The sequence below is a fragment of the Ambystoma mexicanum genome, chromosome 11, assembly GCF_040938575.1.
Source record: "Ambystoma mexicanum isolate Mex_15411 chromosome 11, UKY_AmexF1_1, whole genome shotgun sequence".
NCBI classification, from domain to species: domain Eukaryota; kingdom Metazoa; phylum Chordata; class Amphibia; order Caudata; family Ambystomatidae; genus Ambystoma; species Ambystoma mexicanum.
Window position 1 is genome coordinate 447,395,736 of NC_090934.1, and position 24,135 is coordinate 447,419,870.

Consider the following 24,135-nt stretch of genomic DNA (forward strand, 5'->3'; position numbering starts at 1 on the left):
CGCAACATTATGGCAGTTGCCCTTGAGGTGGCATCATGCAACAACATTGTTTGTATTTTTCAGTGTTCTTTCAGGCTGATTGTTTCAATTCTCCCACTTTTGCAACACATTCCTCAGCCCTATTGTGACATATGTGACATGCTTCTGTCATTGAAGAACCCCACATTGGCCCACATGTGTCACCTTGGTAGTTGAATGATTTGACCATTCAGGCTGAATGAGTATTGTCCTGATCACATGATGTGTTTGGGCCTGTTTGAATGTGGAACATGCTAGTTGTTTCCTGTCATGTTGAAGTCCACAACCATTGATGTGTACATGGTCCTGCAATCACTGTATTTTTGTACACGCGATGTGTTGCAGTGTGTGGCAATGGCGTATCTTTTCACACTATGTGGCATTTTTCATCTCTTCATGTCCATCTCACATGGATGGGTGACAGTACTCATTCACTGACATATGGATGTACTTGTGGAATGTACCATTGCTATGGTACATGTGTCATTTATGTGTATAGGACATGCCACTCACAGGCCAATGTGGGATGGCAGTGGTACCCAGCATGCAGCAAATGTGTTGCTCTTCCATCTTGGTGTCATCAGTGTCTGACTTTTGCCTCCCGGCCAACTCTGTGACAGTGCATGCATGGGAGGGTTATAGTCATTTGGGACATGTGTAAATCATGTACTGGTTCTGTAGCTTGTCAGGCCTATTTGTGTGCTATGGTGCTAATGCCTGTTTCCATTTTTTGTCTTTCATGTTTTTGCAGGGGATGACGCACTTGATGCTGTTGAGGTTGAGGAGATGGTGCAGAACCAGGAGGAACCTGAGGCACAACCGGCCACCAGTGGGGGACGTGGTGTGGTGGTGGGTGAGAACCCACTCTTGCTGCAGACGATTCTGTCAAGGGGTGTCTCTGGGTGCACCTCCCCAGACCTCTATTCAGGTGCTGATTCGGATGATGAGACCTATGTGGCGTCGCAGGTAAGTGTTTCTGGAAGGGGTTCTGTTCTGTCCAACTCACCTGCACCAGGGGTAGAACCCTCGATGGGGATGTCAGTGTTGGTTAGTCAGCCTTTGGCGGTTACAGGTGCAGGGTCACAATCCACAACATCTGATCCTGTTCCTGGGCCAGCAGATCAGAGGGGGAATGCAGTCCTGCAGCCTCAGGCAGTGCCGGCACAGCAAGGCGCAGATCGTCTTGCCCCAAACAGGTGTGGTGTCTGCCGACGTGGTGGCCGTACGCCACCAGGCAATACCGCATGGGAACAATCCATGTACGGTATGGCAACCCAACAGGCAGCATCAGTTGAGATGATGGCTCTAGCAATGGAGAGGGTGGCCACTTCCATTGTCCCCCCTGAAAGGCAGATGGAGCAACTACAGCAGGCAACAGACTCCATTTGCCAATCACACAAGGAGGACATGTTGGCGTCCAACAGGGACAGACGGGCAGCACTGGAGGCTCTACACCAATCGATATCAATAGAGTCCCAGGGCCACAGGGAAGCCCTGAGGGTAGAACTCCCTCACCTCAGGGAGACTCTTGTTGACCTTGAGACTTCCACTATCATGAGGACAGAACAGCAGCTGGAGCGGCTCACATGTTCGCTCTCAGCTGAGATGCAGGCAACTCGGGAGGAGATCTGGGCATCACGTCAGGTGCTGCATGGGGATCTCCGCATTATAATCCTCCAGAACGAGACCTTCCACACCCGCATGCTTGCTGCATGGAGGACCATACCAGGGCTTTGCGTGGGCTGCCTCCCATAGCACCACCACCTCCTGTGGCAGCAGCAGAGGGTGTTCAGAGCAACAGCAGCAGTTCTCCCACATTGGCTTAGCCGTGCAGGCCATGAGCCCATGGAGGTGTTTTTTTCCCAACATCCACACAGGCGGCTGTTGGTGCGCACCCTGTCATCGGACCGCCTGGGGCCCCCCCCAGCCCCCAAATGGCAATTAGTGATTTTTTATTTTTTATTTTTTTATTTGTTATTTTTTTATTTGATTATTTTTTGACAGTGTGTTGCCTTGTGTGGCTCCCGTGGGCATCCACTGTATTCCGGCTGGGCACATGCAGGCTTGTCCTGAGTTTGGGTTCGATGCTTGGGTTCCTGAGACACACACCCCTCCTGCTTCCCGTTTCCATGGGCTTGCAAAGGGTGTGACCAAGTGACAGTGATGTACACAGTGATGTTGGGCTCCCATGAGCTCTGTGGGCAGTCTGTAGTCAATACCGTGTAGAAATATTCCTTGTGTATATTGTTGTTGTATTGTACACTGCATGTTGTAATTATGTATGCTTCTGCTTCCATGTCTCCCTCTAAATTTGCAGGTTCATTCCTCATGTCTTCACAAGGCCGTCTACTTTGGAGATGGAGTTCATGTTGTATGCAGTACACAGACAAGTTTTGAAGCCTGCAAGACTACAGTTGGAAGGGGCGATGTGGTGGCATATTCAGGTTGTAAGACTACGACTACTTTAACTTAGTACTGTTATGTTTTAGTTATGTTTGAGCTTGTGTAGCTGCATTGTATTGTTGGTAAGTATTTGGTCATGTGTGTTGTTAGTTCAACATTACTGGGAGCATATTGTGTATGGCCAGTTTCCATTAGGGACACTGTACTTTGTGACACTTGTGTCAGGTTTTCGGGATTGCTTTGTTTGCTCTCACATAGCATGACATGCCATGGTGTGTTGGGTGGCGGTGCAGGGGATGGGTTGGGTGACATGGCACTGTTCTCATGTTGTATTTTGCAAGGGGGTAATGCATTTAGCAGCATATGTGTCTTTTGATGACACAGCATTGGTGGTGTTTCTGTAGGTAGGGATGCACACATTGTGGACTGTCCCTTATGTCATCATCGATTGTCAGCTGGTATGTGGCAGGGCTGTGTGCACTCAACAGGGGTGTGATTCTAAGTGAAGTAATTAGCCGCCAGCTGCGTTCGGGCTGCCTCTCCCCGTGCCCTTTCCCCTCCCATGCGCAGCGGGCGTGCATGTGGTTGGGGATGTGAGGGCACCACCATGTCCACCGCAGGCCCCGGCGTGTTGCAACGTTGTGCAGGACACATGCTGCCACTATGATCCTACACACTACTGGGGAAGCATATAACAGCTGCCCGCCAGAACGGTCAAGGGAGCGAAAGCGTGACGTGAGCACTCCGAATGTGCGCTCCACTATGCCCCGGGTTGCAATGTGGGCTGTGTTGTATCTTACCTCGGGTGGTGTGGTGGGGTTCCGAATTGGCGTCATCATGTGGGTGCTCTGAGGGTAGGCACTGTCCCCTGGGGAGGTGGTGATGGGTATCATTAATAGGGTTCTGACATTACTCAGTATCTGGCATGCATGCATTTGCTGTGGCATTTATACTCACCAAGCAGCCATGTATCGCCATGCCGCCCAGCTTCTAGGTCCTGGTTTAGGGTTGACATTCTGTAAATGAAACTGTCATGGGTGGACCCAGGATAGTTGGCATATACTGAAGTGATGATTCCTTTGGCATCACATACTACCTGCACGTTGATGGAATGCCAGTGCTTGCGGTTTCTATAGATGTGCTCTGATGCCCTGCGGGGACGTAGAGCTACATGGGTGCAATCAATGGCACCTAGGTCTTTGGGGAATTGTGCCACCCCATAGAAATCCTGGATGGCAGCCTGCCTTTCTGCAGGTGTTCTGGGCAGGTATATGTGCCTGCGGACTGATTGTCGTGCAGTCATGATGGCCAAGACCTGGTGTAGGCAGCGTGACTCCGTGGCCTGTGACACCCCTCCCACTATGGCACTTGTCCGCTGAAATGATCCGGTGGCCAAAAAGTGCAGTACAATGAGGACCTTCTCCAGGGGGCTGAGTGCTTGGGAGCAGAGGGTGGGTGATGTGAGGTCATCCTCCCACTCACTGACCAAGGTCGAGTATTATGTGAAATGGAAACCTGTACCTCCCATACACCTGGTCATCAGGCATCCCAAAAAGGCTGGTTCTGGATGTGAAAATTCTGGGCCTGACTATCCTCCTCCTCCTCCTGCGGTATCCCACGACCACTGCTACTAGGAACGGTATGTTCATCCTGGCGTCTGAACTTGCTGTTGTTTGCATGCACTTTTATGCTGTGTGGGTCCGCGTACGCCTGCTTCCTGCTGGCATACGTGTTTCCGGATTAGTGAGTCTTTTTTGGCGCATGCGTGTGGGGGTTCCGCGCATTTGCCTCCTGTACTTCCCCGCCCACCCCAGTAATACACGTACCCCGCTCGCCCAGGCCCAATCGCATATAAAACTTCCAGCTCGCCCCTGAAATACACGTACCCCGCTCGCCCAGGCCGAATCGTGTGTAAAACTTCCCGCAAGCCCCTTAAATACACGTACCCTGCTCGCCCAGGCCGAATCGCGTGTAAAACTTCCCGCAAGCCCCTGAAATACACGTACCCCGCTCGCCCAGGCCCAATTGCGTGTGAAACTTCCCGTGCAACCCTGAAATACACGCTATTTTTGACACAGCGGGTGTACGTGTTTGTCACGTACCCCTTTGCACGTCATTTGTCCTAGAGGGCCACAGTATGTGACATTCATCAGAGCTGTATATACGTGCTTTTTGATAGCGCACATTTTTTTAATGCGCAGGGACGCTACCACCTGCCTTTGTGTGGCAGACATGTGTTGATGTACATAGTTAACTTTTGGTTTGTGTCATGAGATCGCCATTTCACTGCTGGGAGGTGCGGGTGCAAAGGGACATGAGTGGGGGCCTGCTGGCAGGTGCCCCTGACTGCTGGGGGGTGGGGGGAACAAGGGGACATGAGTGGGACATGAGTGGGGGCCTGCTGGCAGGTGCCCCTGACTGCTGGGGGGTGGGGGTGCAAGGGTACATGAGTGGGGGCCTGCTGGCAGGTGCCCTGCCCTGCTGGGGGGTGGAGGTGCAAGGGGACATGAGTGGGGGCCTGCTGGCAGGTGCCCCTAAGTGCTGGGGGGTGCGGGTGGAGGGGGTCATGCGTTGGTGATCAGTAGTGCAAACTGACATCTGGCTTGCCTAGGGGGCATGCCCATGTTGGATTGGCTGCCTGCGGGACATGACCAGGGGTGCAGGGTAGTCCCACGTGGTGTGGGCTGCCTGCAGGGGCCGTGGAGGGTGTAGAGGGAACACCTGGGAGGACCCACACTGCCAATTCACGTGTAGGACTCCCCTGCACCCCAGATATACACGTACCCCACTCGCACAGGGCCTGTCGCGTGTCAAACTTCCCGCGCACCCCTGAAATACACGTACCCCACTCACACAGGGCCTATCGCGTGTGAAACTTCCCACGAACCCCAGAAATACACGTACCCTGCTGGAATCGCGTCGAAACTTCCCACGAACCCCAAAAATACACGTACCCTGCTGAAATCGCATGTGAAACTTCCCACGCACCCCAGAAATACACGTGCCCCGCTCGTCCAAGGCCAATCGCGTGTGAAACTTCCCGTGAACCCCAGATTTACACGTACCCAGGCCAATCACTTGTGAAACTTCACGTGAACCCCAGGAATACACGCACCCCACTCGCACAGGGCGTATCGCGTGTGAAACTTCCCGCGAATGCCAGATTTACACATACCCATGCCAATCGCGTGTGCAACTTCACGCGAACCCCAGGAATACACGCACCCCACTCGCACAGGGCCTATCGCGTGTGAAACTTCCCGCGAACCCTAGATTTACACGCACCCTGCTCGCCCAAGGCCAATCGCGTGTGAAACTTCCTGCGCACCCCCGAAATACACGCACACGCTATTTTTGACACAGCGGGTGTCTGTGTTTGTCGTGTACCCCTTTGCACCTCATTTGTCCCATAGGGCCACAGTATGGGACAATCATCAGAGCTGTATATATGTGCTTTTTGTTAGCGCACATTTTGGCACACATTTCTTTCATGCGCAGGGACGCTACCGCCTGCCTTCGTGTGGCGGATGTGTTTAGGCCTGTGCGCGTCTTTGTCAGTGCTCTGGTTTGCCCTATTCGATTCCATGAATACGTGTTGTAGGCGAGCGTGTGGGCGTTCTGCGCACTTGCCTCCTGTACTTCCCCCGTGACGGCCACATTTTCACGCGTTGTTCCCCATTCCGCGTGTCACGCCCCGTGTTATGCCTACTTTTTGTTATGTGTGCCGCGCTATGTGCGCTTTCGCTGTGGCCATAGCGCACGCCGTTAGATGACCTGTGCGCCGGCGTGCGCCATGCAGATTTTCAGCAAACATCCCAGATTTTACTCGCCCACGGACTTCCATGAATCGATGTGCACGGGTTTTGCTGCGATTTTCGCACTTGCACTGCGATTTTCACACGGTTTCGCACGCTTGCGCGGGAATTTTCAGAGCACATTAATTCCATGAATCGGGCTGTGGATGTTCTGGTTCAGTCAATTGGAGAATTGATTCTGAGTTCTTTGGAGATATTTTTGAAAGCAGTTTGTCTTGTTCCATTATGGTATTATTAAGTTTTTCATAACCTTGTCCACTGCTATAGATGGCAATTGTGTTTGTTTGATTTTGTTTATATGCTTCTTCATTGAAATATGGTTGTGTGATTGTAGTGTGACTCTATTCACCTCCACAGATATTTAAGAAGGTATTTTTGCTGTCATTCCGTTTATTGAGAAGCTTTTTTTGTAATTTAGTAGTTAGTTTTGTTAGTGGTTTCATTTTGTTTAACACTAAAATAAATAACTTTCTTTTGAGAAGGATTCCACTGTCTATCAAAGCTTCTAAGATTAATTTTCTATGGTAGTTTTTAAGGGTTGTGCATGATTTGCCTCCTAATTTTATAAGAGTCTGAAGGACTCTGTGGTGGAACATTTTTGTTAATATACTTTTTTTGCTATGGTTACTTCCTGCTATACCAAGATTTATAGGAGCAGTTTTACCAGTAGAGGTACCTGTATTTCTGTTAATCATGTTCTGTTTTCTTTTACATTTTGATAGAGGAGGCAACGTTTCTCTACTGGAAGAATGTTTAGTGTTGTTAAATGACTGTATTAGCTGTTTTGTTTGAACTTTTTGTACAAACTCTGCTAGAGATGGATGCTTATTTTGGACATTTTTATTTTCATTTGCTCTATTTCTGCACAGCTTTCTACGGAATTGCTTTCTGGTAGGCATTCTGTGGGGTCTGTTGAAACAAAAATTGAATGCATGGGTTGGGCTGTTGTGCAATGTATGTGTGATGTAAGCATGAGTGTTTGAGTATGATTGTAAAGATGTATCTGGTGGTGTGTGATTGTGCATTGGGCAGCGACAATTCGTTGGGAAGGCTACTCTTCTATTTGTGTGTTACTATACTGCAATTCAGATGATAGTAAAAATTGAGCTAGTGGTCAGGATAAGCACTAATAGTAAATCAAATGGTATAAAATTAAAACGATTCTTTGTTTTGTAATACTAATATTCTAGGAGCTAGAGTTATTTTATTTGTTTTCTGAAAAACAGATATTTGTGTGCCATTCTGCGTGCTAATCTCTGTTTATTAAATGGTGATTTGTGGGTAGAATGGTACACAAATGTTCATTTTTTTGGTGCACAAATTACATGAATCACTCGTACAGTGTGTGTGTTTGAGATATATATTTTAATAACAAGATGATAAATATAACAAGTCAAATTATAACAGTAACAGTGAAATCAATTTAAAATTGAGAATCAGACCAAGAAAACAGTAAGTAGACCAATTAAAGTGAAGGGAAGAAGGTGAGTAGTGCAGTAGAAGTGAGAGGGAAGGGTGGGGAAGAGGAGGAGGAGGGAAATGGAGGGGGTTAAAGGTGAGAATAGGCGAGAGGGGAGGGGAGGGTGATGATTAAGGAGATAAGGCAAGGGGGGAGGGTGAAGAAGGTGGGAGGGTTTCATGTTGGGGAATGGAGAAGGAAAGATTTTAGTAAAGTTTAGAATGAGGAAAAGGTAGAAATAGAGCGTAGTGAGAGAGGTAAGGAGTTCCAGTGCAGGGGGACTAGGAGATGAAAGAAACGGAAATGGGGTGTGATATAAGGAGAAGGAGGAACAGTGTGAAGAAAGTGGCCAGCAGAGTGAAGGGAGTGGGAGGGAGTGTAGAAATAGAGGAGAGAGGAGAGGTAAGGGAGAGCAAGATTATGGAGAGATTTAAAGGCTAGGCAGAGAAAGTATGGTAGTATTGTACTTACTCTTTTTTTGTGGAATGAGCAGGTTTCTTTGTAGTTGGTGTTTGTAGTTCAGATGTTGTTGTTTTCCAAGAGAGTGGTCTTCACTGCAATTGTAAAAGAACGAAGTTAGTAATTTTGTGTGTTTATAGCAGTGACGCTAATTGAGAGATTCATATTTATGTTTTTGTAGTAGTATTCTTGTATGATATCTGAACATAGTGTATGCATGCAGTTTCATTTGACTATGTTCAGCCTTCATATTTCATTTAAATTATGCTAGTTCAACATGCTTTCCAAATGAGTAGAATATTAAGTGTATGAAACTCACTTGTTTTTTTAAAGATGTGTTATAGGATGTTAGGAGAAAGAAGAAGAAATTATTATATATTTATTTAGCAATTGTTATAAGGTAAATGGCAGAAACTGTATAGAAAAGCATGGAATGTATGCATTTGTGAAGGCGTGGGTAATAAAGCAGAAGGATGTGATTTACAGGTATTGGAGTTATTGCAGCTGGGAGCTTTTCAATTATAGTGTGTATGTGTCTGAGTGTATGAAGATGCATGACCTTTTACTGGCTGTGTATAATTTTATAATACACTACCAAGTGCTTTTCCACTATTATATTGTTATTTCTCCCATCTTCTAATATTATATTTTTTTAGAGGTGTGTGTGTAAAAAAAAAAAAATTGATAGTAGACAGGTTTGGAAGTGACAGTTGATTATATCAGATGGGAAAAATGACAATAAGTTCATTTTATAGGTTATACAGTTTAAGTGGCAGTTACTCTGTTTATGTGCATTTATAAGAGTTGTACATGTACTGTGCAGAAAATATGCCTACCTGTAGTTTGTATTCATGCATGTGGATATGCATGCAGCTGCAAGTAGAAATCTTGGAGACTTGTAGAGCAGTTTCATTTGTAGGTGCTTTTCAATTATATGAGACTTGTACTCAGAGTGATCAACAGTACATTTCAAGTGCGGAACTCTGATGATGGAGTTAGATGTAGATTTTGTGCATGTGATTGGTGGATGATTGTGTGACTGGTTAACTGTATCCAATGAGGAAATGCACAGAGAGTGAAGTGGACATGGTAGAAGGACTGTCCAAGTTACGATATGTCCGCGGACATGGCATTAGTCCACGGACATCGCGTTTTACATACAGGGATTTTGGGGTGGAGAGGCATGTAAATGAGAGTGAGCAGAGTAATTGATTGGTTAGTAAAGTTTAGTGGGTGTGTTCTTTAAGGAGAGAGTTTATCAGAAAGTATTTTTCCTGCGAGAAGAACAGTTAGCTATGGATGTGTGTTTCAGAAAACAGATTGTGTGGATTTTGGGAGACTCAAGGATACATTGGTTGGAGGTGCATGCACAACACTGTGGAGTAGATGCAGATCTTGGATTCCCTCATGTGGAAGTGCACTGGCATGGAGTGCACGGAATGAAGTGGCTAGACTTGCTACCTCTCTGTGATAGTTTGCAGACAGAGCATCATCCAGACATAATTATAATTCAATGTGGAGGGAACAGTTTGGGACATGTGTTAGGAATTTCTTTTCAATTTGCGATGAAAGAAGGACTTGTGAAGGTCATGGACATTTTTCCAAATTCCCAAGTAATATTTTCTTGTATTGCGCAGAGACAAATGTGGCTGCGTTCTTCTTCATTTGGTCCACAAATGGAGAAAGCGAGGCGCAATGTCAATAAGGCTGTTTGTGCCTTTCTAAGAGATGTTGGCATGTCCTCTTTTAACAATTAAAATATTATGTTTCGTAGCACATACATTTTTCGTAGAGATGGAGTCCATCTTACTTATGCTGGTAATCAGATTTTTCTGAGAAATGTACAAAATGCATTGCGTCCTTTCGTGGAATTACAGCCATATTTTTTCAGTAGGTGTGGATTATTTAAAGTTTTGCAAATACAAAAAAACACCACCAAAACGCTCTTTCCAGAGCCACCACTTCCTCCCAGAGAAAAGTGCAATACTTTTGATAGGGCAGCACACCAAAATATTTGATGTTCGCAAACTGTCAGCGGACCTCTAAAAAAATGCACAGCAGCCTGCTCAATTTATTTGCCACTTCTATTTTTTGACTGTGAAAGGTGGGTCTGAAAAGAGCCTTTTTTATTTTTGTTGTTTTAAATTTTTTGTTTTTTTTTATACATGACACACTAGGAGAGGAGGGGAAAGGAGGAAAAGGGGGACACCAACCACGGGGATAAGAAAGGGTGGGTGGATAGAGGAAGATGTAGGGTGGGCTAAACTTAGGTAGTGGGCACGTCTTCTCATGCTCCGAGACCATAGTCTCAAAAGCACTTCGAAGTCTCTCCCCCTGCAGAGTACTCCATCGCCGTACTTACACAAAACTGTGACCCTCGAAAGGTAAGGGTCATCAGCATTGTGAATGGCCTGTGAGGCAGCTGTAGGGATGCACTCTCCCACAGGAGTATCTCTTGTGGTGAGAGGAGCAGAAACGGAGGATGAAGTAGAGGAACTCAACCTACTATGCTCCTCGCAAGGTACAACCTTACGAACGGCCCGTCCGTGGAACGACCTTAGGTGTTGCTTCATAGTAGTTGTACCAAAGCTGTATGAACGAAGCCTCCTACGACACAGCACCATTTTGCACTGGTTGCAGATGACTTTCTTTGCGCGCGCCTTGGGTATGTTACCTTGAATGGTAAATAACCGCCACACCCAAGACTCACGGCAAGTGCTGGTTGTAGGGACTTCCACTATCCTCATCCTTGTCATCCTCTTCTCCCTCCTCTGAATCCTCACGCCTGTTCCCCTCTTCAGGCTATGGGGAGGTGGTGGTGGTGAAGGCGGTAGGGTGGTGCTGAGGCAGATGTAGCACCAGGTAGCAGTAGAGGAGTCATGGATGCCATCAGGTTTCAGAAAAATCTGTAGATTGGCAGCAAAATACCAGCCAAAGTAGACAATGCTTTGTCAAATATCCAAAAGCACAATGAGGATGAGCTCTGGGGTGTGGCCTTTTATAGGTGTGCGTGTGCGCACTCCGCAGACACCCGCGCCATCCGCGGACAGATCCAGCATCCCAAAAAGGCTCAAAAAGTGCCAAAAAGTATGTAGAGAATCAGGGAGATTGTCTGGGGCATGTGCTATGGTGAATGTGTACTATAAAATACTGAGGATAGCCTGAAAATGCACTTTAAATATGTTCGGGGACCCGGAGAGTGTCCGCAATTCAGAACACACAATCAGCGTGGGTGCGGTCACATGATGGTGTTGCGAACATGTCCGCGAAGGGAGTTTGTGTCCGCAGGACATCAAATGCACAGGAATGGATGTGCACATGTAGGCGGGTGTTCTACGGACAGTGTTCCGGTCCTGAAATTAATTAAAAGTGCGACACAAGTGATGCAAACATTTACGGACAGACACGATGTTCGGAAAAGATAGGGGTGTGGTGCGCATGTGCGTATATGTTCTTTAGGCAGTACGGACCGGTAAAGTGTCCTTAGAACACCCCCATTTTACATATATCTGGACAACCCGGACACCAATTGTGTTCTTAGTACAGTTCCCATTTGCCTATGAACAATAAAAGCAGGTATAGTGTCCTTAGGACACCTCCATTTTGGGTTTTACGGCCACCCGGACACCGATTGTGTTCTTAGAACAGTTTCAATTTTCCTGCAAACAGTACGGACAGGTACAGTGTCCTTAGGACAACTCCATTTTGGGTTTTACAGACATCCCGGACACCGATTATGTTCTTAGAACAGTTTCAATTTTCCTGCGAACAGTACGGACAGGTATAGTGTCCTTAGGACACCTCCATTTTAGGTTTTCCGGACATCCCATACACCGTTTGTATTCTTAGAACAGCTTCAGCTTGCCTGCGAACATTATGGACAGGTATAGTGTCCTTTGGACACCTCTGTTTTGGGTTTTACGGACATCCCGGACACCAAGTGTGTTCTTAGAACAGTTTCAACTTGCCTGCGAACAGAACAGACAGGTATAGTGTCCTTAGGACACCTCCATTTAGGGTTTTACGGACATCCCAGACACAGAGTGTGTTCTTAGAACAGTTTCAACTTGCCTGCGAACAGTACAGACAGTTATAGTGTTCTTAGGGCCCCTCCATTTTGGGTTGTACGGACATCCCGGACACCAATTGTGTTCTTAGAACAGTTTCAACTTGCCTGCAAACAGTACGGAAAGGTATAGTGTCCTTAGGAAACCTCCATTTTGGGTTTTACGGACATCCCAGACACCGATTGTGTTCTTAGAACAATTTCAACTAGCCTGCGAACATTACGGACAGGTACAATGTCCTTAGGACACCTCCATTTTGGGTTTTATGGACATCCCGGACACACAGTGTGTTCTTAGAACATTTGTAACTAGGCTGCGAACAGTACGGACAGGAGTAGTGTCCTTAGGACACCCCCGTTTTGATTAATTGCGGACATTCCGGAAACTCGCACTGTCTGCGGACATCCTAACTGCCTTTTAAAAAAACGCAAAAAGAACTGAATTAAGACACATAATATTTTTGTTTTATTATATATAGATCTACAATTTATGAAAGAGAAGGGGAAGCAGAAACTGATACAAACACAGGGGAACTGGGGGTTAAAAGAGCATGGATAGGAGGAGATGAAGGGATGGAAGTCTCATCAAAACGTTTTTGCCCGTGGAGAGGGCTTGGGGATAATTGACTGGGATATGGAGAGGGGGGACAGGTACATGTGGGACAATGATATTTAATTTTTCCTTTTATGTGGTCCTCTACAAAGTTCTTCAAATGGTTGAAATTTGCCATGAGCATGTCCATTTTTTCTTCCATGCGCCAGAGATTCTTATCCAATGTATTTTTTGGTGTACTATTTTCAATGTTTGTATGGTCTGTTAAATATATATTATATATATATATATATATATATATATATATATATGCATATATATATATATATATATATATATATATATATATATATATATATATATATATATGTTAAGTGCACATAAAGTAATGCTTATTAATTTGGTTATATAGAGAAGTGTCTACCATTAGTATCGCTATCTTCAGACATTTCCTCACGTGCAAAATTCTCCTCAATCCACTCCAAAGTACTGGACATTTCTGTGAAAAAAATATATATATATATTACTTTTATTGTATCTAATACAGAAATTTTAGAAATATATAAGAAAAATAAAGTACACATATTAGCTTCTGGTAAGTTGTGTTCTTAATGGTCTGTAGATCTGCTGTTGCTCCTAGTTGTGCAGTTTCAGTGAGGTAATTATGTTGAAGGCTATCTAGTTTTATTTTGGTATATTCCATTGAGTACATATGGTATGAAATGGATGGTTGATGTGTTAGACATATAGGTTCTATTTCTTATTTATTACTACATATAATGTGTTTGTGTGCTGGTTTTTGAACTTGTGCACTGTTCATATGGCACAATATAATAATTCAAGATACCTCTAAGTTTTTGGGTAGTGTTGCTGTTGTCTGCATCCGTCCGCGGACATACGCACAGTCCCTGGACATCAACATCACTAGCTGGGGGTTCAATATGTTCTATGTTACATGTATATAAAGTGAGGGATATTATGGTTAAGTTGTGCTACTAAAAACCTATGAAATTCAGTAAAAATCTTTGTTAAAGGGACATTATGGTTAAGTTGCACTATTAAAAACCTATGAAATTCAATAAAAAAACGTTGTTAAAGGGACATTATGGGTCCAAGTAAAACCCAAAAACCCCTGAAATTCGTAAGTTATGGTAAGCTAAATAACCATAACTCACGCCACCACCATGCACTGCTAAGACTAACACCCAGGACATCAAAGATGACATCACAAATATCATTGATGACATCACTGATGACATCACATGTGCATTTACTTTTCAATGAAAACTCTGTAGAAGGCATTCTTATTGTAATGTTGACAAAAAAAGTGTCAAGGATCATTGGAATAAATATCATGAGCTAATTAGTGCATTAAGTAATGCATTGATATAAATAGCATTCTATTATGAAGTTATATCCATTATACTAAGCTACTCATGCAGAAACATAAGCAGTGTGTGCAGCATACATGATGAAGGTGCAATATTCATAATCTTGCCATGTTGAATAGTGAAATGATAACTGCTTTCTTATTAGAGTTTTGCATACTGTGAAACATGTAATAGGTAGCTATTAAAACCCAATTACTACATTATTGCATAACTGCACACAAAACACAAACAGACAACAACACATACAAATAGAGCATATACAGGGAAAGGGAAGTAAACAAAAAAAAAGCAGTATTACCCGACAATTTTCATAACATAACTGATTATCTTCATGTACAGAAATGATTGCTCTGCTTCAAAGCTACTACTTCCCTATGTATAACTATCACATATTGTGATTAGGCCCTAATGAAAGTAGTGTACGTGCAATGTGTACAAATATGAGCATATTCAGGGAAGGTACAGTAATAAAAAAACAACAGAACTATAAGACAGTATTGATAACCGTACTAATCATCTTCATACATAGAAAGCATTGTTGTCTTTCAAGCCTGTTTTCCCCTTTGTATATGTTTCATATGCTTTGAGTGGACCCTAAGTGAATTACTGTTAGAACATATTTGAAGTATAAGTCTACAAATATAGTATTTTGTACTATAGTATAGTGATTTTTTAGTTCCTGACTGTTACTGGCCTAGATATATCAGTAAAGGAAAAAAGAGGGAGCCAGACATGTGATGTCATCAGTGATGTCATCAATGAGATTTGTGATGTCCTCTTTGATGTCCTGGGTGTTAGTCTTAGCAGTGCACAGTGGTGGCGCGAGTTATGGTTGCTTAGCTTACCATAACTGGCGAATTTCAGGGGTTTTCCAGTTTTACTTGGAAGCATAACGTCCCTTTAACAAAGTTTTTTTATTGAATTTCATAGGTTTTTAGTAGCGCAACTTAACCATAACATCCCTTTAAACAAGGTTTTTTTTACTGAATATACATTTCATAGTCTAAATTTAATAGATGTTTACTAGGATTCCCTTACTTTATACACATGTAAAGTAGAACATACCGAACACCCCGCTGATGATTTTGATGTCAGTGGACGGTCGCGGACGACATCAACACTACCCAAACACTCAGGGGGTATCTGAAATTGTTATATCATACCATATAAACACTGCACAAGTTCAAAAAGCAGCACATAAACACGTTATATATAATAATAAATAAGCAGTGGAACCTACATATTTAACACATCAACCATCCATTTAAATAACATATGTAATAAATGGATTATACCATAACAAAAAAGCTATGCCTCCAACATAATTACCTCACAGAACTGCCGAGCTAGAAGCAACAGTAGACCTACACAACACTATGAATACAAGTTACCAGAAACTAGTAAGTAAACTTCATTTTTCTTATATATTTCTAAACTTTTTGTATGAGGTACAGTACAATTAATATATTTTTGTTTTTCACGCAGAAATGTGCAGTACTTTGGAGTGGCTTGAAGAAACTTTTCCATGTGAAGAAATGTCTGAAGACAGTGATAATAATGGTAGACACTTCTCTATATATGCAAATTGATAATCATTACTTTATGTGTACTTAACATATATATATTTATTTTTATCAGACCATACAAATATTGAAACTATTACACCAAAAGACACATTGGAAAAGACTCTGCAATGAATGGAACAGAAAATAGACATGATCAGGGAAAATTTCAATGTTTTGAAGCAGTTATTGGAGGACCACATAAAAGAAAAAAAAAATACCATTGTCCTACGTGTACCTGTGCCCCCTCTCCATGTCCCAGTGAACTATCCCAAAACTCTCAACACCAAGATAAATGTTTTGATGAGACTTCCATCCCTTCATCCCCTCCCATCCATCCTCTCCAAACCCTTAATTCCCCTGTATTTGTATTAGGTTCTGCTCCCCCCTCTCTTTCATAAATTGTATATATGTATATAATAAAATAAAATGTTATGTTTCTTTTAATGAAATTCTTTGTGTCTTATTTTTTTTTAAAAATTTTTAAAAAGCAGTTAACATGTCGTTGGACAGCGGGACTGTCCGGCCTGTTTGTAATTAACAAGATGTGGATGTCCTAAGGACACTACACCTGTCCGTACCATTCGCAACCAAGATGAAACTGTTCTTAGAACACACCAGCTGTCCAGGATGTCCGTAAATGAACAAAATGGGGGTGTCATAATGACACTATACCTGTCCGTACTGTTCGCAACCAAGATGGAACCGTTCTTAGAACACACCAGGTGTCCGGGATATCTGTCAATGAACAAAAGGGGGGTGTCCTAAGGACACTATTCCTATCCGTACCATTCACAACCAAGATGGCACTGTTCGTAGAACATACCTGCTGTCCGAGATATCCGTAAGTGAACAAAATGGACGAATCCTAAAGACACTATACCTGTCCGTACCATCTGCAGCCAAGTTCAAACTGTCCTAAGACCACGTGCGGTGTCCGGGATGTCTGTAGTCAAACAAAATGGAGGTGTCCTAAGGACACTATACCTGGCCGTACAGTCTGCAGAACATCTACGCACATGCTCACCACATCCATAAGTCTTGCGAACATCACGCCTGTCCGTAACTGTCCGTCTCACTTGTGTCACACTTTTAATTAGCTTCAGGACCTGAACACTGTCTGTAGAACACCCGTGTGCATGCGCACAACCGTTCCTGTGCATTTGGTGTCCTGCGGACACCCGTTCCCTCCATGGACGTGTTCCCTATGTCATCATGTGACTGCACCCACACTGAGCGTGTGTCCTAATTTGCAGACTCTGTCCGGCTCCCCAACATTTTAAAATAACTTATTCAGACAATCCAAATTATTTTACAGCAAAAAGTCACCATTTCACATGTCCCAGACATTGGCCCTGGCTTTCCACATACTTTTTGTAATTTTTTTAAAACTTTTGAGTGTTCAATATGTTCTCAAGGTGCACCCCTTCACCCCTATAAAAGGCCACACCCCAGAGCTGATCTTCATTGTACTTCTGGCTATTGCAGATTGACTTTTGCTGCCTTTGCTGCTCTTGCTGAGATTATCTTGGTGAGATTATCTCAGCAACACTAATGACATCCATGGCTGCTGTTGCTATATCTGCCTCAGCACCATCCCCAAACCCTCTACCAGCACCACCTCCCCAAGGGCGTGCAGAGGGGAAGAGGCATGAGGATGTAGAGAATGAGGATGAAGAGGATGAAGAGAATGAGGTCAAGGAACTCCCTACTACCAGCACTTGCCGGGAGTCTTGGGTGTGGCAGTTGTTTAACGTTTATGGTAACGTACCAAAAGCATGTGCGAACAAGGTCACCTGTAACCAGTGTAAATTGGTGCTGAGTCATGGGAGACGTGGTTCATACAGCTTTGGTACCACATCCATGAAGCGACACCTAACTTCGTTCCACAGTGCGGACATTTGCAAATTTGTACCTTGTGATAAATGTAGTACATTGAGTTCCTCTACAGCATCCTCCGTTTCCGCTCCTCTCACCACAAGAGACACTCCTCTGGGAGAGAGCATCCCTCCAGCTGCTTCACAGGCCATTTGCGATGTCATTGACCCTTACCTTTCGAGGGTCACAATATTGTGTATGTACTGCGACGCAGTACTCGGCAGGGGGGAGAGTCTTCAAAGTGCTTTCGAGACTACGGTCATGGACCACCAGAAGACCTGCTACCTAAGGCCCACCCTACACCTTCCTCTCTCCACCTGCCCTTTCTTATCCCTGTGGTTGGTGTCCCTTCCTTACCCTCCTTTCCCCTCCTCTCCTAGTGTGTCGTGTGTAAAAAAGCAAACGAAATATAATAAAACATAAATCCAAAAAAAGGGCTCTTTTCAGAGCCGCCATTCACAATTTAAGAATAGAAGTGTCAAATAAACACTGCAGGGCCCTGCGCATTCCTAGGACATATACAATTTTGGGGTGCTGCCCTAGCCAAACCAATGCACTTTTCTCTGGGAAGAAGTGGTGGCTCTGAAAAGAACCTTTTGGTGGTGTTTTTGTGTGTTTGAAAACTTGAAATCCTCAACATGTTCCGCAAAATAAGTCACTCTATTTCCCAAAAAGGTTGCAATGCATTTTGTGCATTTCTCAGAAAAATCTGATTGTCAGCATAAGTAAGATGGACTCCATCTCTGCGAAAAAAATGTATGTGCCACGAAACATAATATTTTCATTGTGAAAAGAGGACATGCCAACATCTCTTAGAAAGGCACAAACAGCCTTACTGACATTGCACCTCGCTTTCTCCATTTGTGGACCAAATGAAGAAGAACGCAGCCACATTTGTCTTTGTGCAATACGAGAAAAAGATTACTTGGGAATTTGGAAACATGTCCATGACCTTCTCAAGTCCTTCTTTCATTGCGAATTACAAAGAAATTCCAGACACATGTCCTAAACTGTTCCCTCCATAATGAATTATAATTATGTCTGGATGATGCTCAGTCTCTAAAGTAGCACAGAGAGGTACCAGGTCCAGCCACTTCATTCCACGTACTCCATGCCAGTGCACTTCCACATGAGGGAATCGAAGATCTGTAGCTACTCCACAATGTTCTGCATGCACCTCCAACCAATGTATCCATGAGTCTCCCAAAATCCAGATAATCTGTTTTCGAAAACACACCGCCATAGCTATCCGTTCTTCTCTCAGGAAAAAGACGTTCTCACAAAATCTCTCCTTACACAACACACACACTAAACTTTACTGACCAATCCCTAGCTCCGCTCATTCTCATTTGCATGCCTTTCCACCCAAGAATCCCCATATGTAATACGCGCTGTCCGCCGACTACCGCCATGTCCGTGGACATATCGAAGATCTGAGCGTTGTGAATGTACATTTAAATAGTTTGCCCCATTTCCTCTTTGAGGTGGACTCTGAAAAGAGCCTTTTTTTTGTTTTTTTTTTGCAGATGCCTGACAGGCACCTGTTATTTTGTATTTTTTGGGGGTTCTTTCTTCTTACTTTACAACTAAAATCTTCACATATACTTCTCCAAAGCAACCCTGACATTCCAAAACAGTATGGCATTTCCCAAAAAAGATAAAGAAACACCATCTTCTTCAAAATAAACAGCATTACTCGAATCAATATTCTCATTGTTACAGAAAAACATACCAGCTCTAAGCATGAAATCACACATGCCTTGATTGATTGCACACCTAGCAATGTTTTGCTAAAGACAAATAACAGACCTATTGTCCCATATTGCCCTAGGTAGTAATCCAGAATAAATGACTTTTGCATTTGGAGGATATTCATTACTGCTTGAACCAACTGTTCCAAATCTGCCAACAAAGTAGGGGCACTCACATAGCCCAAATGGAAACCACCATAGTGCAAAACTACCAGATGGGGACAGTTCATCCTACGCATATCTTCACAAACTTGGAGAATTGCCTCTACATTACAATCAGGCACAGCGCTCCACACCACCTACACTCCTTTAACATCAAAATTGTTTGCCACATGCCTGCATTGAGAATATTGCTGTAAACCTTGGACAAACATATCTCCAAGCACCAACACCCTGACTTTCTCCACCTCTGCCATATACACTACACACACTCTCTTTCTACACAAATCCACAACCTCAACATCTGATTGGCTGATTCCTACAGTCCCCTTTCCATACTGTATTTGCTGGAAAACCCCAGATGTGGCACTCCCTACCCACAGACAGCCGCGGTGTCAGCGCGGCACGTAACACTTAGTCAGCCCTTCTACCCTTTCCACATCACTCTCGGTTCCCTTCCCTCATTGGATACAGCTCAGCAGTCACACAACCATACACCAATCACATCCAAGACCTCTACATCTGACTCCATCATCAGAGTTCAGCACTTCAAATGTACTGTTGATCAATCTGAATTTAAGTCTCATATCATTGGAAAGCACCTACTACAAAACTACTGTACATGTCTCAAAGATTTCTACTTACAGCTCCATGCATATCCACATGCATGATTACAAACTACAGATATGCATATTTTATTCAGAGTACATGTACAACTCTTATCAATCCATATAAACAGAGTAATGCCACTAAACCTACATAGCCTATACATACGTGCCAATGCTCCCGATTTAAGTGTGAGACTCCTGATTTTTCATTGTAAAATCACACTATTTTTTACTGTCTCCCGCATAACCTATACATACATGCCAACCCTCCCAATTTAGGCTCGAGACTCCCGATTTTTCATTGAAAAATTACACCATTTATTACTGTCTCCCACCTAAATTAATGCTAATCCCAATGCAATCCTATGAGAAAAATAAATGTTCCCAATTGCTGTGGTGAAATCTCTCTCTCAGTGGCTCCCGATTGTTGGCATGTCCACCTATAAAATGAACTTATTGAAATTGTTCCCATCTACTATAATCAACTATCACTTCCAAACCTGTCTGCTATCTATAACAGCTTTAAAAAAAACAAGTGAATTTCATGCACTTAAAATTCTGCTCATTTGTAAAGCATGTTGAACTAACATATTGTAAATAAAATATAAAGGCTGCACATAGTCAAATGAAACGCATGCATACATTATGTTCAGATATCAAACAAGAACACTACCACAAAAACATAAAAATCAACGTCTACATTAACATCAGTGCTATAAACACACAAAATTACTAATTTATTTCTTTTACAACTGCAGTGAAGACCACTCTGCTGAAAATCAGCATCATCTGAACTACAAACAACATATCCGAAGAAACCTGCTCATTCCACAAAAAAAGATTAAGTACAATACTACCTTAATATTCTTACTGTTCCTGAAAGACACTTTGTGGTTCATTCATGTAATTTGCACACCAAAAAAACAGCGATTTCTGAACCATTCTGCCCACAAATCCCCATTTATTAAACAGAGATTAGCCGACAGAATGGCACACAAATCTCTGTTTTTTGAAACACAAATAACATACTCAACCCTTAGAATATTAGTACTATAAAACAAAAAAAAGTTTTTAATTTGATAACATTACGTTTACTATTAATGCTTCTCCTCACCACTAGCTCACTTTCTGCTCTCATCTGAACCACAGTTTAGTAACACACAAATAGAAGAATAGCCTTCTCAACTCATTGTAACTGCCCAATGCACAATCACACACTACCACATACATCTTTCCCATCATACTCAGACATTCATGCACACAGCAAACATGCATTGCAAAACGGGCCAACCCATACCTTCTTTTTTTTTAACAGACCCCAAAGAATGCCTACCAAAAAGCAAGTCCGTAGAAAGCAACGCAGAAATAGTGCAAATGAAAATAAAAGTGTCCAAAATAAGAATCCATCTCTACCAGAGTTTGTACAAAACGTTCAAACAAAACAGCTAATACAGTCATTTAGCGAAACAAATACAGTCATTTAGTGAAACAAAACAAGCTTCTAGTACAGAAACTTTGCCTCCTCTATCAAAATGTAAAACAAGCTGCTTAACAACAAGAATTCAGCTACCAATACTGATAAATCTTGATATACTTGCAAGTAACCATACCAAAAAAAGTATTTTAGCAAAAATGTTCCACCACAGAGTCCTTCAGAATCTGATAAAAACAGGAGAGAAATCATGCACAACCCTTAAAACCTACCGTAGAAAATGTATCCTAGAAGCTCTCTTAGACAGTGCAATCATTCTCAAAAGGAAGTTATTTATTTTAGTTTTAAAGAGGATGAAACCACTAACAAAACTTACTACTAAACTACAAAAAAACCTTCTCAATAAACGGAATGTCAACAAAAACAACTTCTTAAATATCTGTGGAGGTGAATGGAGTCACACCACGACCAAAGAACCATATTTTAATGAAAAAGCATACAAACAAAACGAAACAAACACAATTGCCATCCATAGCAGTGGACGAGTTTATGAAAAAATTAATCATACCATAATGGAACAAGAAATACTGCTTACAAAAATATCCTCAGAAAAATTACCTCTCCATTCGACTGAACCAGAATGTCCAGTATCCAAATGGCCATGCATGTCAATGTGTAACATTCCCAAAACATCTTGAAAATCTTTACACCAGTTCCCCAATCAGTATGTGAAAGGTAAAGACAAAATCAAAATGAAAGTGCTGCAAAATATGGATACCTGTCCAGTGCGCAAATACACAAGACTACAAGGGCATTCATTAGCCTGCATTTCAGGACCTATTTGCAAAAGCACCTTGCATGATATCAAAATGATATCAACACATCATTCAACTATAAGAAATCTAGTCTATAAACTGTACTATGCTAAAAGTCCTGCTTTAGAACTAGCCAATTTAAATAACAATCTTCTACATGGTGCACCCAAAGACCTACAAGAAGAAATCAACCTTATCCAGTGAAAATATTTTGGAAGTGAAAGCCACGTACAAAATGCCATAGCTTTACAGCAGACTAGCAGCAATTCTGACATGGCAACCTTCTAGTACACACATACAACAAAGAAATACAAAAATGTAAAAGTACATCAGATGAAGTACCAAACCATGTGTGTGTGTGTTGCCGCAGAACTTTTTACAAAAGTAACACAACAACTATAGACGTAATATACAAAATAGAAGACCATGAAGATTCCAAATGGATTGAATTAGCTCTCTACCTTGTAGCAGAAAACAAATACGCAATTAATACAAAAAGTGCAAGAAAAAGATGAGGTTTTACAATCAAACAATACAAATCTGTTTGCAAACATCCGTGGTACAAAAGAGTACTGGTTTCAATGTCACAGAGATGTACGTTGTATGATAAGAAACCTTAGCCCACCAGCTTGGTTTGTTACATTAAGTTGTGCAGAATATACATGGGAAGATTTACATGATTTCCTACGCATATCAAACAAAAACAAAACAAACATAGACATACTAAAACCTGGAGAACTTTGCTCTCTAGATCCTGTTAATGTTTGAAGATATTTCCACCATTGTTACATTGCTATGCTATACTTTATTTGTAATAAAACTGTTCCTCCCCACCGAGAAGTGCAGCACTTCTTTTGGAGAAAAGAATACCAAGCCAGAGGAGCACCACATATCCACATGCTTTTATGGATTAAAGATGTTCCTAAATTTGGTCAGGACAGTAATGCTACTGTTTTGCAGTTCATCCAAAAATATGTCACTTGTGAAATCCCTTCACAAAAGAGACATAGTGACCTTCATGCACAAATTGTACAATTTCAAACACACAAATGTGGCAAATACTACACCAAATGCTGCTTTGGTTTCACTAGACCAGTTAGAGCAACAGGTGAAGTGAACAACTTCATGTCTTCAGTTAGACATAGTGTTAAAGGTAAATCACCTAAGAATACGTATTACATAAAAAGAACAGAAGAATCAAAATAAATCAATGATTACAATGCAATCATTGCCCTCTTATGGAATGCAAACATAGATGTACAATACATTGCAGACAATTCCACTGCAGTTGCATGATATGTTACAACCTACTTAACAAAAGCAGAAAAACAGAGCTTCAAGACCTCTGGAATGACTTCTCATCAGACAAAACACTATTTCAGAAATTGTACAGCATAGGCATAAAAATGTTCTCTCATAGAGAATGTGGCTCCTGGGAAGCTGCAGATTGTTTAACCGGTACTGCCTTATATGGAAAATCTGAAAATATAGTATGGCTAAGTCTTGGACCTGCTAATCTAGAAAAAGAGTTCTCAAATCATATCAGGACATAGAAACAATAGCCAAAAATGATCCCAACAGCCAAGACATTTTGAGAAACAATTTACTAGACACATACTACCCGAACAGAAGTACCACTTTGGAAACCATGTATCTATACCACATCGCCCAAAACTTTGCATACAAAAATAATATAAAACCCGATGAAAACAAAGGTAGATATAGAGTGACAGATTGTGAAGGCAGCTTAGTGAAACTTAACAAAC